The 20,008-nt window shown below is 39.1% G+C and overlaps 1 long non-coding RNA gene across 2 annotated transcripts; it reads left to right on the top strand.

Annotated features, from left to right (window-relative positions):
* The first annotated feature begins 3,537 nt into the window (after nt 1–3,537).
* Nucleotides 3,538–5,958, top strand: LOC133728180 (uncharacterized). 2 transcript variants are annotated; one of them, XR_009855663.1, is made up of 6 exons: nt 3,538–3,684; nt 3,790–3,876; nt 3,958–4,351; nt 4,742–4,860; nt 5,094–5,210; nt 5,694–5,958. It is a non-coding gene; the product is annotated as an uncharacterized LOC133728180 (long non-coding RNA). The 2 variants fall into 2 exon arrangements; XR_009855662.1 differs by having other exon boundaries at nt 3,958–4,860.
* The last annotated feature ends 14,050 nt before the right edge of the window (nt 5,959–20,008 follow it).

Below are 20,008 nucleotides of genomic sequence, written 5' to 3'. Positions count from 1 at the left end.
TTCTTAGACCTTGCAACTTCAATACCTAGAAAATACTTCAGTTGTCCCAGATCCTTCATTTCAAACTCCTTTGACAGATACTTTTGCAATTCATTCATCTCTTTCGGATCATCCCATGTAACAATCATGTCATCAACATACACAATAAGAGCTGTAATCTTACCATTCTTGCGTTTGATAAACAAGGTATGGTCAGAATTGCTCTGTCTGTACCCAAAGGCTTTCATGGACTTTGAAAATCTTCCAAACCAAGCTCTTGGAGACTGCTTCAGGCCATACAAAGACTTCTTCAATTTACACACCTTGCCAACGTCACTTGGGTAATTCTTAACACCTAGGGGCACATCCATGTACACTTCTTCCTCCAAATTCCCATTAAGAAACGCATTCTTCACATCAAACTGGTGCAAGGGCCAATCTTTGTTTGCTGCAAGTGAGATTAGAATCCGGACAGTATTAATCTTTGCCACAGGTGCAAAAGTCTCCTCATAATCAATCCCATAGCGTTGTGTATATCATTTGGCAACCAACCTCGCCTTGTATCTATTAATAGTTCCATCTGCATTAAGCTTCACAGTAAATACCCAACGACACCCTACAGTCTTCTTTCCAACCGGCATAGGTACTAGCTCCCATGTTGCATTCTTTTGAAGAGCTTCCAATTCTTCATTCATCGCCTTTGTCCATTTTGGATCCGTCAATGCATCCTGCACGTTACTAGGAATAGATACAGTAGATAATTGATCAACAACAAGTGCATGTGACCCAGAAATCCTATGGTTAGACATAAAATTAGCTATAGGGTATTTAGCTTTGGCTTTGATATCTGGTTCATATTGTTTCTTAGGAATTCCCTTGGTAACCCTTTGTGATTTCCTAGGTTCGACACTTTCTAACCCAGAAGATTCATTAAAGTTTAGGGGTACCTGAGGAGGATCATTCTGACCGGGATCTTCAGTTGGTGATGCAGAAGGGGGAATATCTTGTGTGTGAGCTTCAGATACGTCTTGATTTTGATTCAAACTATCCAGAAAAGTCGTCTCTTCTGTCTCAGAATTCACAACACTCTGTTCGGCAGTTACATTTTCTGTTTCGGAATTCACAACACTCTGTTCTGCAGTCGCATTTTCTGTTTCGGAATTCGCAACACTTCGTTCGGCAGTCGCATTGTCTATTTCGGAATTCACAATGCTCTGTTCGGCAACTGCATTTTCTGTTTCCAAATTTCTACCCTCAAATGTATCCTCCAAATTTTCCAAGTCTTCAAAGACATCAAAATCAATAATAGAACGAGGATTCCCTTCACAACCTCTCTCCCCCTGAAGGGAAGACTGAGAAGCTCCCCCTGAGTAATAAGGCTCGGATTCACGAAAAGCAACATCAAGAGAGACATGTATAGTGTCAGTAAGGGGATCATAACATCGATAACCCTTCTGGAAGTCAGCATAACCAACAAAGATACACTTACGGGCACGGGGATCAAGCTTGCTGCGTTGAGGCTTGGGAATATGAACATAGGCTGTGCATCCAAACACCCGGGGCTCCAAATTAGGCATAGAAGGGATGGTCAAAAGTGTATGAAGCTTCTGATGAGGATTCTGAAACTCAATCACCCGTGAAGGAGTACGGTTGATAAGATATGCTGCTGATTTTACTGCTTCTCCCCAATAGGATCAAGGTACATTCATGCCAAATAAGGAAGCACGAACAACTTCCATCAACTGCCTGTTCTTCCGTTCTGCTAAACCATTCTGTTGAGGAGTATAAGAATTGGAGGTTTGATGACGAATTCCATGTGACCGGCAAAACTCAATCATAGGGCCATTCACAAACTCTCCACCATTGTCAGAATGAAACACTCTGATGGATTGTTGATACTGAGTTGCCACCATTTTGTGAAATTCGGTAAACATTCCAAATACATCACTCTTATTCTTCAGTAATGACACCCATGTCATGTGAGTGCAATCATCAATAAACATTACAAAATACCGAGCTCCAGAAAGAGAAGGAATTTTCGCAGGACCCCAGACATCGGAGTGAATCTTCATAAAAGGAACAGGACTTTTATTAAGACTTGGTGAATATGAAATACGGTGACTCTTGGCCAGTTCACAGATGTCACAGTGGAAATCCAAATCACTAACAACTGAAAACAATTGAGGTTGCAGCTTCTTAAGATAACGAAAGGATAAATGACCTAAACGGCGATGCCATAACCATACAGCTTCCTTCGCATTCTCTACCCCGTTGATATGATTAGCTTGTCCCAAAAGATGCTTCTGTTTCTTTCCAGTCTCTGTCAGATCCAGATAGTATAATTTCCCCCTTCTAACACCATAACCAAGAATCCGTCGAGTCAGAGTGTCCTGAAACACACAGAAAGACGGATAGAAGGTCACAATACATGCAAGAGCTAAAATAACTTGACCAACAGACAGGAGATTATAAGCTAGTGATGGAACAACTAAGACAGATTCAAGGGTTAAGGTATCAGATAAAGCAATAGAACCTTCTCCGGTGACCGGAGTTGGAGTACCATCAGCAGTAGAGACAACGTCTTGAGGGGAACGTCTAAGGTTTTTCACAAGACTTGGGTCATTGGTCATATGGTCAGATGCACCTGTATCAATTATCCATGTACTATTAAAAGTAACCTTACTCTTCATACCTGACTGCGCTACATTAGCGGAGGCATTGTCTAGGTAAACTTCCTCTTTAGTAGCAATAGCGGCCTTGCCCAGATTCTTTCGCGGTTTCTTGGTGAAGTCCCACCAATCAGGGTAACCAATCACTTCATAGCACCGCTCCTTGCTATGACCTAATTCCCCACAGATAATGCACCTTTTGTTTGCATATGGATTTGGTTTACCTAGAGGACGGTATGGAGAAGGTCCTGAGAAACCTGGAGGACCCTGTTTGCGTTGAGCCATAACAGAAAATTCGGTAGTCACCGAATGCCCCATAGCCTGTTTCTCTGATTGCATCATTGAGGAATTCATGATTTTCGCAGGATTGAATTTTCAAGGGTTTCAAGATGGATATGAATGTTTGAAAAACAAAGTTTTTTTTTTTTTTTTTCCAAAAAAAGGTAGGTGATGGTGGTTTGAAATTCAGGATGGTTTGATTTCAACGGTGGTGGTATGCAGCGGTTTGTGGTGTTCTTTGGGATTCAGGATTCAGGATTCAAAGGATGCAGCGCAAGTTCAAAGGATTGAACCTGCTCTGATACCAAGTAGCAAAGAATACTTCAATTCAGGATTAATTCGATAATTCTATTCATCCCACAATGAGGGTATATATACAAGTACCAAAGAGTAGTCTAACTCTAATAGGAAACAATCTTTCCATAATTACAGGATATCCTAATTAAATAAAATCCTAATTACATACAAATTTACAGCGATTCTACAGCTTTGATTTGTGTTCTTGATTCAGTAGATTATTTACAATCCTTTGTTTTGTAGCTATTTTACTGTATTTGTTAAAAGTCCTCTATATTTCTGATTCTCTTGGTTGGAATTTGACTTGACAGTGGATTAAGAGGCAACTCTTTGACTGGAGAACTGTCCCCTGATGTGTCAATTAACTAGTCTGTGGTACTTGAAGTCATCTAGTTAATGTACAGGGAAGACATTGCTAGCCAGAGCAATTGCAAGCAAGAGAGATGCTAACTTTCTAAAGGTTAGTTATTTGTGTCTGTGGCTTTTATATTGAGGTTTTACTTTTTATGCAACAGTCTGCTTATTATTTTTGTTTGCTCATGTATACAATTACCTGTAAACCTAGGTTGTATCAAGCGCCATTATTGATAAGTTCATTGGTGAAAGTGCAAGATTGATAAGGGAAATGTTTGGTTATGCTTGTGATCACCAGGTTTGGGCTTGAAATTTGTTCAGTATTTTCTCTGCATATTACTGTTAAAAAGCATACCTTGTTTTTTGACTTCATGTCTAGCCCTGTATCATTTTTATGGACGAGATTGATGCTATTGGTAGACGGCATTTTAGCAAATGGACCAGTGCGGATTGTGAAATCCAGCGAATACTCATGGAGTTGCCTAACCAGTTAGATGGATTTGATCAACTTGGGAAGGTACTTGAGTCCTTATTGATCTTGTTCGTTATTCACATTAAATGGATGCAAAGTTATTTATCTGGTCAATCCTTCAACTTTGGTTATCTGTGGATGTATTTGCTAAGATTGTATAGCTATGTTTGTTTTTGCATTACATTATCTATCAATCCTTCAACTTTGCAAGCAAGAACCATGCCTTAATCTTATCACATGTCACTTGTCTCTTGTTTTCAGAAGATCTTAACAGCTTTCATGAGGTGACAACTATCACAAGGTACTATCTGAACATCTTCTATTTTATTAAATTTGGGTCATTTTGTGGATGAAAGAAATGTGATGCCAGAAGATATGGTCGTTTCCATTGCAGACCATGAATCACATGTTTATTGTCAATACTGATTTTGGTTTTAGAATGTTATGGTGCACTGTGAAGTCCTTAATTGACCCAATACAACTGCCAAGATTAATGTCGGTATATCTTTTTGGGTTCTAATTTTAGCCATATGAATTTGCTTTTCACCTTGGCACTTTCGTATAAAAACACAAGTACATGGAAATAATTGCAGGCTTGATATTAGCTTTTAATTTTTGGTTGCTGATGAGTTTGTTGTTTGTGTAGTTTGCAAGTACTGAATAATTGATATTTTTTTGCTTTGCATTTCAGGGGTCTTTACTGATGGAGCTTATTCAGCAGATGCAAGTACAAGGTGTGCCAGTATGGTTTCTTTGATGCCTCTCTTGTTGGTCCTTTTCTTGCTACTGTTTGAGAATCATTAAAGAGAGGTAAAGAAGATGACTTTGCCCTTTGAATTATCAAGATAGAATGACATTGTTCATGTTGCTGAGATGATCAAGTGGAATATGTGAAATCTAACCTGGTTTAGTTTACATTTGAGTTGTTATTCATGATGTGATCTGTTCATATACTTGTTGAACTGTTTTGGTTGTTTTTCTACTTTGATTTCTGGGCTTCATGAAGCCGAAGCAATGTTAATGTGACTTTTTACTATATGTAGGCATCAATGGCATCTAGGAAGTGATTGAAAGAAGAAAGGGGAAATTGTCAATATTAGTTCTGATGCAGCTCACCTTCCTTCTTTGCCTCTATACACACTTTATTCTACAATCAAAGCGTAAGTTTTCTTAACTATCATTTAATTTGTTTCAAGCATATTTTCCTTCTTGGATTAAAAATCTCTTAGCTGCATCAGCATGCTACTCAACTTGCTAGTTACACCATGATACTACACTTATTTTTTGTTTGAAAGTATGAACTCAGGACCCATCCTTTCAAACTCTTCTCTACCAATTTATTCTATTTGATCATTTCACCGCTTCATGAATTAATTTTGTTTCCATTTATGTTTGCAGTTAAGCAAACCAGAATTATATGCAGTCTTGTACAGGGTCAGTATCCATGTTACCTGCATAAAATATTACATAATGTTATATGCGATACTTAATTGTTGCCTTTAGCATATACTATTGTCTCATAATGGATGTTAGATATCCACTGGATGCATGAAGAATGACTTGTTTGACTTCAAAGTTTACAATTGTTGGTTAGATAATATATCAACTCCTGATGTTTCATTTTTTTTTTTTATCAAAACAAGGCTGGAACTGGGGTTGATGGAAAAGCTGGAACAAGACTTTATTGGCTTTTTTGGTTAGGTTCTTATTTTGGCAAGGACAAATCATTGGAGTTCATGCAACTCTGGATATGTTCAAGGTTGATTGAACATACCTAATGAGAAAGTTACTATTGTAGTAACGGCACTTTCTAATTTCATTGTGCAGTTGGTTCTCTTTAGAACGGATCTTAGTCTGTATACATATTGGATTAGTGTATTTTGGTGAATAATATATTCCTTTTAGCGCTTTTAAGAATGCTTGCAATATATATTTTTTTGGATGATTTTCAACATTAAAGGACCCGGTTTATGTGTCTTAGTAAGGTAAAGAGGACACAATTTCTTAATATGAGAACAGATTTTATGTGTTCTCTATTGGGTACAAGGACACTTACTTTGGACTTTAAGGACATAGTTTAGGTGTCCTAGTAAGGCAAAGAGGACACAATTTCTTGATATGAGAACAGATTTTATGTGTCCTCTATTAGATACAAGGACACTTGCTTTGTATTTTAAGGACACGGTTTAGGTGTCCTAGTAAGGTAAAGAGGACACATTTTTCCTGATATGATAACACAATTTAAGTGTCCTCTATTGGATACAAGGACACCTGATTTGAACTTTTAAGGACACAGTTTAAGTGTCCTAGTAGGGAAAAGAGGACTCTTTTCCAGTGTCCTTGTATATGACTTACAATGACTGCTGGATAGAGGACTCTTTTTTTAAGAGTCCTTAAATGTATTAGAGGACTCTTTTCCAGTGTCCTTATATCCAGTTTTTGTAGTAGTGATTATCTAAACTCGATGCATTATCATAATAATAATGGGCTACCATTGCATGCTCATTAGCTATGTCTTAACTATCAAAGCCTAAGGCTACCTAAGCCCGATAATCATGCCATTAATAATTATCACATTATTTAAACATGTGCATTGTCAACACCGTCTTCATAATAAAAGAGTTGTCTTCAACTGGAATACAATACTCTCTTCTCTAACTCTCAAAAGAGAGATATCTCGACAGCGACTAGCTCCGGCTGATGGCAGTCCTGTATCTCTGATGGCAAAGGGTGTCATTCCACTTCTCTCTCGTCTGCTTCTTAGTGGTGACGGCGGTTTTTCTCGACGATGCCCCTTGCTAATAGGCTGTGACCTTTTTCTTTTCATTACGGCTATTACCTGTGATGGTTGTACATGTGTTTCTGGAATCGATCTGCGGTTGTGGAGGGGGCTCGATGAGAAATACTCAACTGGTTCACCACCTTCCGGACCTCCAATTCCTACAAAATTTTTCCAGCAGCAGCACCTTGATCTCAGGATCCGAGAACTGAAAAAAATTTCCCATAACCGGCCTTAAAGATTCCGAACCAGCCACTAAAAGCAGCTGCATCGTTGAACCGCAAGAGAGAAGAAAAAAGAAAAAAACAAAAAGAAAAAAAGGGAAAGGAAAAGAAGGCAGCCCAGAGGCCCACTAAAGCAGGCCCATTGCACGCCAGGCCCACCTCGGCAGCCACGTCATCACGCCACGTCAGCTCCGTGCCACATCACCTCCGGACACTTTTCCGTCGACTTTTCCGGCCATTTTTCGAGCTAGATTTTCAGGCGACTTTTTCCAGTCAAATTTCCGGCGACGTATTTCGAGGTAATTTTTACTAAAAGTTCACATTTTTTAAGTTTTTATTCTTTTTCTCTTATTTTTCTCGTGGACTTGCAAACTCCTTTCTTCTACCCTCCTTTCTTCATCATAGGGGAGACCTAATTAAGCCAAACTGTGGGGATTCGTGCTCACTCCAAGCTTGGAGCTTGTAGAGTCCTCCAAACTTAGAGTTTGTTGAGAAGTTATGATCGACCACAAACATAATTGTTTCTATCTAATCCAATACCTCTTGGAATTGAATTTCTTGGCCGGAAGCGACTACGCTCAGAAATTTTATATGTTTTTCGTGGTAACCTTTTAAGCTCTGAAACTAACCCTAATTTCTTGTTCTCTTCCAGGATGAGTAACCTGAATTGACTGGACTTCGCTCCATTAGGAACAACTAGCTCTAGATATCACAAGTGGGTTCGTGATGTCCGCCAGCATCTCAAGGCCGATGGAATCCTAGGTACGATTCTCGAGCCTAGCCAGGACGTGCTAACTGTTGAGCAAGCTCAAGCTTTGGAAACAAATAGAGCAGCTTTAGAGGCAAATAAGGCAAAAGCCATCATTCTAATGACTCGTCATATGGATGATTCGCTCCAGTACAAGTATATGAATGAAGAAGACCCCAGAAAGCTGTGGGTCTCACTCGAAGAAAGATTTGGCAACGTCCGTGACGCCCTTCTTCCTGAACTAGAAGTGAGATGGCATAGCCTCTGCTTCTGTGATTTCAAGTCAGTTATTGAGTTCAACTCGGAAGCACTTCGCATTAAATCCATAATGGAATTTTGTGGAATAGATATCACAGATGCGATGTTAATTGAGAGGACTCTCTCTACCTTCCCCATCTCTGCTTTGATGGTTGCAAAGAACTATCGAATCGATGTTACTGCAGGACGGATCACAAGGTTTCATGAGCTCATTGGAGCTATGAATGTCGCTGAAAAGCATGACAACATCCTTATGAAGAACTATAATTTGATACCCGTGGGAACAGAGCATATTCTTGAGTCCAATTATAGTCGCGCCCTTAAGGGAGGGTGCCAAGAGAGAAACCCTAAATCTAGGGACAATTCTGGACGTTCTGGTCCATATTCTTGCTTTAATGAGGAAGGTAACCGCCAAAATAGGCAAACACGGAACCGAAGAGGTCAACGTGGAAAGAGAGAGGGAGGCAACGCCTCTGGCCATGTTGGTGGCGCCACCAACACTAAGAGCCATCCTAATGACGCTTTCAAAGTGCCTCAATTAATGGAGTCTGAGCACAGAGATATATGTTCTCGATGTGGATTATCCGGTCATTAGGCACACATTTGTAGAGTTCGTGAAGAAATTGTTACCACCTACAAAGCATATTGTGAAGTAAGAGAAGCTCATTATATGGAACAAGAAGATCAAGAAGATGATCTAGAGTGAAGGGTTGAAGACTTCAAATCTGGCTGGAATCATTAGATCGCCAATTCTGTTTAAGTCTTTATTTTTCCAAGAGATGTAATAAGCAATTGCCATATACTTTGTAGTAAATGTCATTGGTTTAGTTTTTCTTCACATAGGCTCATCCAAAATGAGTATGATGTCTAGGAAGGTTTTGAGATAAGTGGTACTTAAGCGAGTTTTGCTCCACCGACATCTCTCTACTCACCTGGTCATATTTATTTTGGAGTTACCGAAAAAAAGTCAAACGATTACCTTTGTTTTACATTAGCTAGCATTTGGATTAGATTTTCTCAATGGTTAAGAGACAATGATGTACTCTGTTGGCTTATGAATAAAATTTTGAGTTCTTTTCATGACTCCATTTTGATTATGAGCATATGACTTTGTGACTACGATGGCTGGGCCATCAGTATTAATTCAAGGACATGGAATAGCCCAAGTTCCCCTTGCCAAATGGCACCTTGATTACCGTCACAGAAACTCTCTACGCTCCTAGGGAAAATCGCACCTATGAATAGCCAACGAATTCCATGCGAAAATGCATGTAGAGAAAGGAAATGAGTTCCTTTTCAATACCTCTAACGATTGCGAACAAAGGCGCATCTTAGAGAAGTTTATGTGTCTCTCTAGTGGACTATATCAGTATTCGAGCTATTAAATCCAATAAAGTCATGAGAGAAGATCTCTTGGATTTAGACACATATTGGCTCTGTCACGACAGGATAGGTCATCCTGGTCATGATATGATGATTCGTCAACTAAAGACTTCACATGACATCCATTCTCTCGAGCGAAATGAAGCATGAATCAAAAGTTGATTCCTGGACTAAGTGTGACCGTCACAGCTACCTCTGGCGCCGCTGCCGTCCACCACCAGCCTAGGGCAGGCACAGTCCCTATCCATGATGCCATGGATGGCGTCGATTATGGTGATAGCGCCCTAGGTGATGCTGCAATCACCAACTTTGCTTCAAATAGCGTTTCGGACGCTCAGGCCCAACCAAAATCCTCATTGGTTGCTTTTAAAGCCTCTCGCTCATTTTATAAAGCCTATTCCTTAGGGAAATTAGGACTGAGACAGTCCTATGCAAAGGATATGAAAATACTCATTCTGTTCTAGAGTTCGTGGGGATTCTGGGGACTAGTTCAACCAACTTGCGGACGTTTAAATATCTCACGTGTTGTGCCATTGTCCACTTGTAATGCTGCTTATGCTACACTCCTAGCACATATCATATGACAACAGGCTCACTCCCCGGATCATCTATTCAGTCAATTGGATTTGATGATGCTAGAGAATTTACATCGAATACTTTCGATGGTTATTGCAATTAGACTGATGTTTGACATCATATTCCCATGAACACACCCAAATGGTCTTGCGAAATGACTACGATGGTAGCCAGGATATTGGTAATGCATACCAATCTCCTTATATCCGCTTGGGGTGATGCAACTATGCTAATTCATTTACGACCCACCGCCACTCAATCTATCTCTGCGTTACAACTAGTGACTGGGTACAAGTATTTCGTACTTACGCACATTTGAGTGAGCGATTTATGTGCCAATTGCGCTGCCACAACACACTATGATAGGTCCTTACAGACGAATGGGCAACTCAGTTGGATTTGAGACTCCAACAATCGTCTGCCACTTAATGCCATTGCAATGCCATCTCCTTACCGCTAGATTTGCAGAATGTCACTTTTATGAGACAGTCTTCTTGTCGTTAGGGGTGGATAAGAACACAGATGTTCAGCAGGAATGACAGGAATTGTCGTGGTCTTTCCCCACTATGTCTTATCATGATCCCCGCTAAAAATGACAAGATCACACATATCTGCTGCAAATATGCCTACAAGGATGAACGTCCCTATGAGAGGACGTAACGCCAAAGAGAGTGGCACTCTGGCGTTATAGGCCATGGCCCCAGCTAGGATGCATGGGAAGCCCGTGGGTTCAAAGGATACTTTGGCACAAACCAATCCTTGGATCATCGACACTCAAAATTCGTCTCATGAGAATCTTCCGGATTATGGTTATCGTTGGGGGGCGCCTCAACATCAGAACCTATTCCTGAGAATATAGAGCTCTTTGAAAATTACACTAGTGTACATGAGACGTGGGATAGAAACTCCATCATAATTGATGATGTAGTCGCGCATTTTTTTGCGCATGAGTTTGTTAAGTCTGATGATATCGAACCACATTCCGTTGATAAATGAATGCCAACGTAGAGATATTTGGCCTAAATGGAAAGATGTGATCCAGGTTAAGTTGGATTCTCTAACGAAGAGGAAGGTTTTTTGAGCCAGTGATGCCAACACCTCCTGACATAAAACCTGTTGACTAATGGGTCTTCATTAGAAAGCGTGTTGAGAAAAAGAGATGGTAATCTCGCCTTATGGCACAAGGCTTCTCACAAAACGCCTTGGAATCGACTACAATGAAACATATTCTCTCGTAATGGATGTCATTGCACTCTACTACCCTGTCAGTTTGGTAGTTTTCAAATAACTGAACTTGCAGCTTACGAATGTGGTTACTACGTATCTCTATGGAGATCTAGATACGGAATATACATGAAGGTTCATGGTGAACTTTATTTACCCAAGTCAAGTGACTCTAGACCATGGAGCGCATTTTACAAAGAGGTTGAAACGCTCACTAAAGTGACTACTTCATTGGAAAGGGATATGCCCATGCGTTTCCATAACAAGTTTCGGATTCCATCACGATTCATGTTGGACATGATCTTCATTGGAAGCCCTTAAAGAGTTAAGGGAAACCGCTGAACACTTGAAATCTGATTTTGAGATGAAAGATTTTGAGAGAACACGATTATGTCTCAGTTTGGAACTTGAGCATCGTGTTGATAGATGCTTAGACATTTTGACAAGGTCAAACCTTCAAGCACCCCCATGATCGTTTGTAGTCTTGATCCTGAAAAGGATCTTCTTCGTCCAAAGGATGATGACAAAAACGTGCTAAAGGCAAAAGTGCCATGCTTAAGTACAATAGGCGCATTATTGTACATAGCTCAATGCGCAAGACCGGACATCTCCTTTGCAGTGAACTTAATTGTTAGCTAGATATAGCTTTGTGCCAACGCGACGCCATTGGCTTGGTGTAAAAGATATCTTTGGGTACTTGAGATATATGATTGATATGGGCTTGTTCTATTCCTACAGAGAGACGATGGATTCTGTCCCATCACATACCAGAAACGCCGCCAACACTAGCCTACGTCCTCTATCCCCATCCCAAAACAACATGTGTTTTGGAAGGTTTTGCTGATGTTGGGTATCTCTCTAACCCACACAAAAGTCTTTCCAAACTGGTTAAGTGTTCACCATGGGTAAAGACAGTGATATCTTGGAGGTCTACAGAATAGACTCTAGTCGTTATATCTTCGAACAATGCAGAGATTATTGCTCTTCATGATGTGGTTTGTGAATGTATATGGATTGGATCCATAATTATGCATGTTCGAACAATTGTGGTTTGAAGGCTACCATAGATGAGCCTACAAGCATTTAGGATAATGCTGCTTGTTTTGAACAAATGAAGCAAAGCTGCATCAAAACGGCAACACCAAGGATAATTAGCAAAAACAGACTCTCCTCAAGATCAAAGTGAACTAGGTTCAATCTGAGGACAGTGTGGCAGACTTACTTACTAAGTCATTGCCTAAATTCCACTTTCGAGAAACATGTTGGTAGCATCGTTTGCGGAAGTTATCCGAACTCCAAGGACCGTTGTCATCCGGGGGAGATGCATACATCAGGGAGAGATGTCTACATGTAAGGTCTCGAAACGTGACGGGTGTGTTGTACTCTTTTTCCCCTTCGATTGAGCTTATTTTTGTCCCACTGGGTTTTTGTTACTCGGCAAGGTTTTTAATGAGGCAACGAGAGGAGCACCACGTTTGGGCGACACAAGGGGGAGTGTTCAAGTCAATCCAGAATATGTGTCTAGCCCAAACTCTAGGTTACTTGACCTAGTTGTAATAGGGTTTTGAATTAGAGATATTCTCGAAGATATTCATAGATATCCGATTAATTGTACGATTATCTTTCCTTGTACAACTCTGATTCTATGTCTTGTAATCCTCTATATAAAGAGGCCCCTATTATCAATGAAAGTACGACTCAATTCTCTCCCAATTCAATTTTTCTTAAACAATTTCTATATTGTTTTTGAGATTGGAATTGAGTTATGAAACAATATTTTGTGACAGTCAATATTATTGTTTTGATTTGGTTTTAATTGTAAAATCCGATTATTGTAGAGAGTACAATTTCGTTATGGCATCCATTGATGGTTTTGTGACCTGATTTTCGAGGGAAAACAATATACTCTGAGAATGTTGATTTATATTGTTTTGAAAGGTACTTGGAGTTGTGGTGTAACATTTTGGGTCGAGTGGAACCTCTTTAAATGTTTTGGTCTTCGTACCAAGATAATCTTTTATAGAGATTGGTGTAACATTTTTGGGTCGAGTGGAACCTTTTAACTATTTTATTCTGAGGGTCGAAAGGCCTGAGGTCTGGAGGTTTCAGTGATAACCTTAGTGCAGGAATATCGGGATACGAAGCCTTTGGCCGGGTGATTTGGTTACAATTTAGTTGAAGCTCTAATATGTCTGCAATGTACTGTTTGAGGGATAACTTTGTTATTGCACTCATGAGTACATGTTTTTAAAAGAGAGTTTCGAGTGTATTCTTTCTTTTAATAGTCCAAGGAGGGACATGGTTTCATATTTATTTTGTTGAGTGAACAAATAGTATGACTTTGTCACTGTGGTGACGTGATTTGTCCTGGTGAGAAAAGGATGTTGAGTTTTGAAAGAAATCAAGGTGTGAGTTGTTTTCCTTAAGTGAAATAGTGATTTCCTGGCTTTAGCGTGAGTTGTTTGATTTTCTTATTGATTTCTTGTTTTATTTGAATTGTTTGGTTTTAATGTAATCTCTTGAACTAAACTATATGCAAGGATTACTATGAATTTGAATTGTGTGCTTTTGGTGATCTCCTGAACTAATTTTCTATGCAGGGATTACTAGTTTTTATTTAGTTCAATTTATGAGTGCAGTTGTGGTTGAGACTCGTAGTGAGTTGAGAAATGTTTCATCATGTCATTGTGCTGATAAATGCTTTCTATCGAGAGGAAAGAAAAGTGATTTCTTGGTTTGTTGTTGAGATTACAAATAATTTGATTTGTCACGGTGGTGACTTGTGTTTTCCTTAAAAAGAAAAGGATTTTAATGTTGGAATTAATCATTGTGTTGATTTATTGTCCTTGAGTCGGAAAGGTGTTCTGTGGTTATTTAGGTTTACTTACACGAGCTTGCAAAAGCTTACCAGATTCGTTGTTTCAACCCAGTCCACTATTCCATGGTGTAGGGGTTATTGTGCAGATCAGAGTAACAGTCATCGAAGTCGAGGTTTTGTTACTGTCGTAGCTTGGATGTAGAAGTACTTTTGGTTTTAGTTTTCCGCTGTGTAATGAGTGTAGTGGGTGTGTTTACTCATTGAATTGTTATTCAGTTTAATTTGTAAACTCTCTGTAATATAATATATGACTCTAAAGAGTGAGTCGGTATTGACATTGTGAGCTCGGTTTGTTTTTTTTGCTTAGTTTAAATGAAAAAAATTCTGAGTGTTCTTTTAGTCTTGTTAGGTTATCGCGTTTCAGATTCGAATTTCTTTATTCGAAATTCGGGGCGTGACAATCATACCTCCCAAAATTTCTTTCTTTTTGATCGAAAACCCCAAAACAAAATTAAAGTATCCCTTCTTCTTTTCTAACATTCATTCTGTAAATCTTCTTCTTGACCCTTCTCTTTTCTATTTGGTAGCCAAAGGATGATGCAAATTTCAGTCTCTGTAATTGTATTCTTCCTGTCTTCTTGGTCTTGTTTCTCTCTTGCCACGCTCCCCTCGATCACATTTTTTTTTCTTTTCTTTTTTGTTCGCCGATGATCTATCCCTCTCTGCGTTTTTCTTCCTTTTTGTTTCCTTTATCCCCTCTTTTTTCTTTTTCTCTTCCTCTATCTCTATCCCCCTCTCTGCTCCAAAAATACACTCTTATCTTTCTCCCTCCCTAAAAGAGATAAGGATGCAAAATTGACCCAATCCAGGGCTGATTCCAATTAACACATATACTTTAAAGAAAATATCAAACAAAACATAGAAATACTAATCTAATTAGTACAAATCAAAGACAAATAATGAAAAGAACAAAATACCATGCCAACTAAAAAAAAGTGGCCACTGCTATACATAACCCTTTTTTCTTTTTAATCAAAGATATAACTTTATAGAATAGACTCAGTAGAGTTTATTACAATCATATTGTAATGCATCCGAAAAATGTCTGATGCATTATTAGAACCCAAAGGAACTAGTGCTAGCCCAAGCCAGAATGGCCACTATATACTCTTCCGCTGCCATTAGGATGGACAAACAAGAAGTTGTTGGGGTACGCCACTCATTGAATATCCAACACTCACTTATTCCTAGCAAGCCTATTAAACTATGAAACATAAGCATAATACATAGACTCACTATAAACGTAAATAACATAAGTGTGTTTAGCCGGACCAAACCTCCGGGATCCCAGATCCAAAACCTATTAGAGCCACAACCTATCATTTTGGGACCTTTGAGCCCAAATCCAAGACCTCTCCCAAACAGTTGTGGGCACCAAGTTTGAATTGGGCTTGAAACTCAATTTAGGCCAGCATACTGTTACGGGCACCCTCCTCACATCACTGGCGGCTGTCCTCCTAGCCACCATCGCCGCCTTAAGATCTCTGTCACCGGCGCTAGTGAACAAGTTCGCACTAGTAGGGTGGCGTATTAGGAAACTCACCGCCCCATTCATAAGCACACAACCGCTCGCTGCATCTTTAGACAATTGGATGATCGCCTCCCTCATCGCCTGGTTCTCAACACAAGGCCTGTACCTCTGCCATATTCTGGGCAGCGAGTGGCAAAGTGGTCGGCGGTCTTTGACCAGCGTTGACTGTTGACCGGCGTTGACCAGAAGCTGACGTGGTAGTGGGGTCCAGTGCTGACGTGGCAGTGGGGTCCGATACTGACGTGGCAGTGGGTCCCCTGGATACTGACGTGGTGGCTGACTGTTCTGCTAATGTGGCTGTGGGGTCTGTGGGTCTGCGTCAGTGGACTTGGGCTTGGTCTTGGGCTTCTGGGCTTCTTTTCCTTTCCCTTTTTTTTTTCTTTCTTCTGTCGGCTTTTCTGTTGTCCTGTTCTGCTACTTTTATACAGGTTTTTGGTATTTTTCTTCCAGTTCCTAGATCCTGGTATCGAAGAGCTGCTGCTAGAAAATTTTGGTGGCAATCAGAGGTCCGGAAGGTGGTGAACCGGTGCAGGGATCCCTTTTTTTCTTCTTGGAGGGCTGGTTCGATACTTCCGATGGCCGGTTAGGTGGTTTTCCGGCCGGTTCTGGTGGTACCGCCGCCGGTTCTGGAATCCTGGGATTGAGGGCTTCAATATATGCGGCGGTGGTGGCTAGGGTTTGAAGGCTACGAATTTAGGGTTTCAGGGTTAGGGCTTCGTGCTGATAACGTGTTTAAGGAAAACTAAAATTGGGAGAGAATTGAGTCGTATTTTCATTGATAATAGGGGCCTCTTTATATAGAGGATTACAAGGCATAGAATCAGAGTTCTACAAGGAAACGTAATATTACAATTGATTGGATATCTCCAAGATTCTCCGATATTATCTCTAATTATAACCATATTACCACTAGGTCAAGTAACTTAGAGTTTGGGCCAGACACATATTCTGGATTTACTTGAACAATTCTAAAGTGATTAACAACTATAACAATAATAAAAAAAAACTTATAATTATATGTCACAAGAAAGAACTGATTACAAACCAAAACTTGAAAGAAACGATGATCTCAAAGTGTGTGTGTGTGTGTGTAAAATAATCACCAAAGTACCACAGTCCAGAAGACTAATGCTCTAATACCACAATTGTAACGACCCAATTCCAACAACTTTAAGAAATCAATGAATTGTTTTGAATCTCTTATAAAAAAAGATATAATCAATTATAGATTAACTATTACATAATTTATCTCAAAACATAGTTGCCACTATTCCGCTATAAATGACATATACATTGGATTCACAAGTATCTCTTTCAAATAACAGTATAAAGGTAAATTTTATTCTTTATCGATTATACTTATAAACAAAGTGAAAATACAAGGACAGAATATGTTTTTTGGAAAACGGGGATTGTAGGCTATGGATCAATCCTTACTGGGCAGCAGAAACCAAAATAGACAAACAGAACAAAAATTTTGGTTACGCAGTGAAAACCTCAACCTCTGAGATTAAAAACACTGCGGAGCTCTTACTCTTGAGAGCCCAAAATAAGAATCATCTTATTATAAAGGATATGTTCTTTTACAGACTTGAATTGCACAAGCTTGGCTACAAAGATAAGACAAAGTCTACTCCAAAATTTGTCTTCCTTCTTGAACTCCTTTTGCTTTGCACGATCTTCAAGTCTTGTTCTTCTTTCTTCACAGTCTCCCTACTGATCTCGAGAGAGTATTATGCATATGAAACTATGATCACAAACACTTATACATGGACCAAGTGTTTTGACTCTTTGTGAAGACACAAACTCAAACAACCATGCAAGACTCTATCAAAATTCTTGCCTCCAAAGATCCACACCTCTGCCGTGCATATTTTCTGAATATATATCAAGCACCAACGGCAAAAACATCTCCAGCAAAGATTCTACCCTAATTGTCTTTTAATTAGGAAAGTAACTTTCCATATATGAAATTCAATAAATCTTAAAGAAAATCAATTAGGAATAGACAAGTCCTAAAAACCCTAGGGCATCAACACCACGATTTTAACACTCAGAAAAATCTTTTAAAGACATAAATAAAACGTAAAACCTACTTTCCAAAATCGGACTCCACATAAAACTGACAGCTGACTCAGGGATTGCAACACACGTTGCAATCCCATGCATATGCAGATGCATTTACCTGTGACTCTCCGAGATCAGTAAAGGGCTTTGTCATAGTTTTGTATGGGAATGCCAATACGATATGTACAAGAATTGTACCTGCACAAAGTAAAATCAACCCAATGGTGTAATGATCACATGATTTTGCCGAAAACAATGGCTACCAGCACATAATTATGCAATGTAATAATAATGGATTGCCACCATACACCCATTAGCTATGTCAAGGCTATCAAAGCCTAGAGCTATCCAAAGCTCGATGGATTATCATACTAATAATGGACTCCATCGCAAGTCATTTAGCTAAGCAGCTAAGCCTAGGCTACCTAAGCCCGATAGATCTTATACTTTAAAGTACACACTCAAAAACCTAACTATTAATATAATCTACAATCACCAAGAGCTAAGTATAAACCTTTGAAGTATATCGTACCTCCAAAAAATTCTTTCTTTCTGATCGAAACCTCCAAAACAAGATAAGAGTATCCTTTCTTCTTCTGCTAACGTTCCTTCTGTAAATCTTCCTCTTGGCCCTTCTCTTTTCTATCTGGTAGCAAAAGGATGATGCGAATTTCAGTCTCTGTAATTGTATTCTTCTTAGTCTTGTTACTTTCTTGCCGTGCTCCCTCCCATCACATAAAATTTCTTCTTTTTTGTTCGCCGATGACCTCTGATAGGAGTATTTTATGCGATGTTTATAATGTTAATCTCTATATTAATCTTTGTTAGTTTCTTCTATTTTATCTTTATTAGGTTTTTCGGAACAAATATACAAAAAGAAGATAATATGGAGGAAATATGCACAAACAAGGAAAGTCTTGGAGTCTTGGACTGAGAAAGAGACCTTAATGTATCGAGAAGCCCAACCCATGGAGAAATCATAGCAAATGAAGGAGAAAATACTGAAAAAAAATATTGATGATGACATAGCACAATCTCATTGAACCAAGTGGTGTAGAGAAATCCTAATTCAATCAGAGAATAAAGAAGTTGGTGTTATCTACACTTTAAGGAATCTCAAACAAAAAATATTAAAGAGGACTCAAAAGCAATATAAAAAGACTGAAAAAGCAAACGAGAAGACTCTGGCGTGCGATAATCAAGCAAGAAACCTGGCATAGAAGCAATTCAGTCTCAATTTCGACCAATCGAGTGTCCCTCTTTGACTAGTCGATTCCGTCGAATCCCAACATTTTTCTGCTTTCTTCTTCTATGATTTCTTTTGTGCTTCTTTCAAGACCATGTCTAACTAATTTTTAAGTAGTTGGGGGCTATTGAAGCCCCAATCATGATTGTATGCTATGCTACGATATTTACTTAGTTTTTATTTATTCAATGGATCAGAACCTAATTTCTATTTTTATATTCAAGATTCCTCTATATGTTATGTTTGGTGGCTAACTTAGATTTCATGTCTAGGTATTGCTATGAATAATCATTGTCAGTTTCTTTTAAGAGGTTCCCTTGAGAGTTCTAGAGTAGTAAATTGTCTATAAGGCAAGTGATTAGGTTCCTAAATTAATTGAGACAAGTCGTACTCATGATGTCTTGTGATGTCTCGTTTTTCTTATTCTTAATGATTTATATGTGTTAAATTTAGAGTAGTGTCAACCTAGGTTGCATTTTAGGAAATAAATTAGGTGTAGAGTGTCTCTTACCTAGCATACGAGTAGGAAAAAACAATAGGTTAATTTAGGCGTTGGGTTAACTTGAGCATCTTCATTCATAGATATATAAGACTAGGTTAAACATGGTTTGCATACTTGATTGATTGGTGGTGGATACATGCACTCCCTGACTTATGTTTCTCTATTAATTCTCCTTTAGGAAATTTACTTATTGTTATTTACTTTTACTTGTTAATCACAACTTAACTCAACATTTAAACTTGGAAAGAATTTACAATTAGTTCCATAAGTCCTATGCTGGAGACCTTACTTGCATATTCTACAATTGACATACACATCGGTAGTAGAAAAATTGTTGGCATAAAAATAATTGATCAACCTCTCCCTCTCTGTGTTTTTCTTCCTTTTTGTTTTCTTTTGACTCTCTCTCTCTCTCTCTCTCTCTCTCTCTCTCTCTCTCTCTCTCTCTCTCTCTCTCTCTCTCTCTCTCTCTCTCTCTCTCTCATCTCTCTCTCTCTCTCTCTCTCTCTCTCTCTCTCTCCTCCCTCCCTCCCTCCCTCCCT

The sequence above is a fragment of the Rosa rugosa genome, chromosome 2, assembly GCF_958449725.1.
Source record: "Rosa rugosa chromosome 2, drRosRugo1.1, whole genome shotgun sequence".
NCBI classification, from domain to species: Eukaryota; Viridiplantae; Streptophyta; class Magnoliopsida; order Rosales; family Rosaceae; genus Rosa; species Rosa rugosa.
Note: the sequence above shows the minus strand (reverse complement) of the source record. Positions and strands in the feature narration are given on the sequence as shown.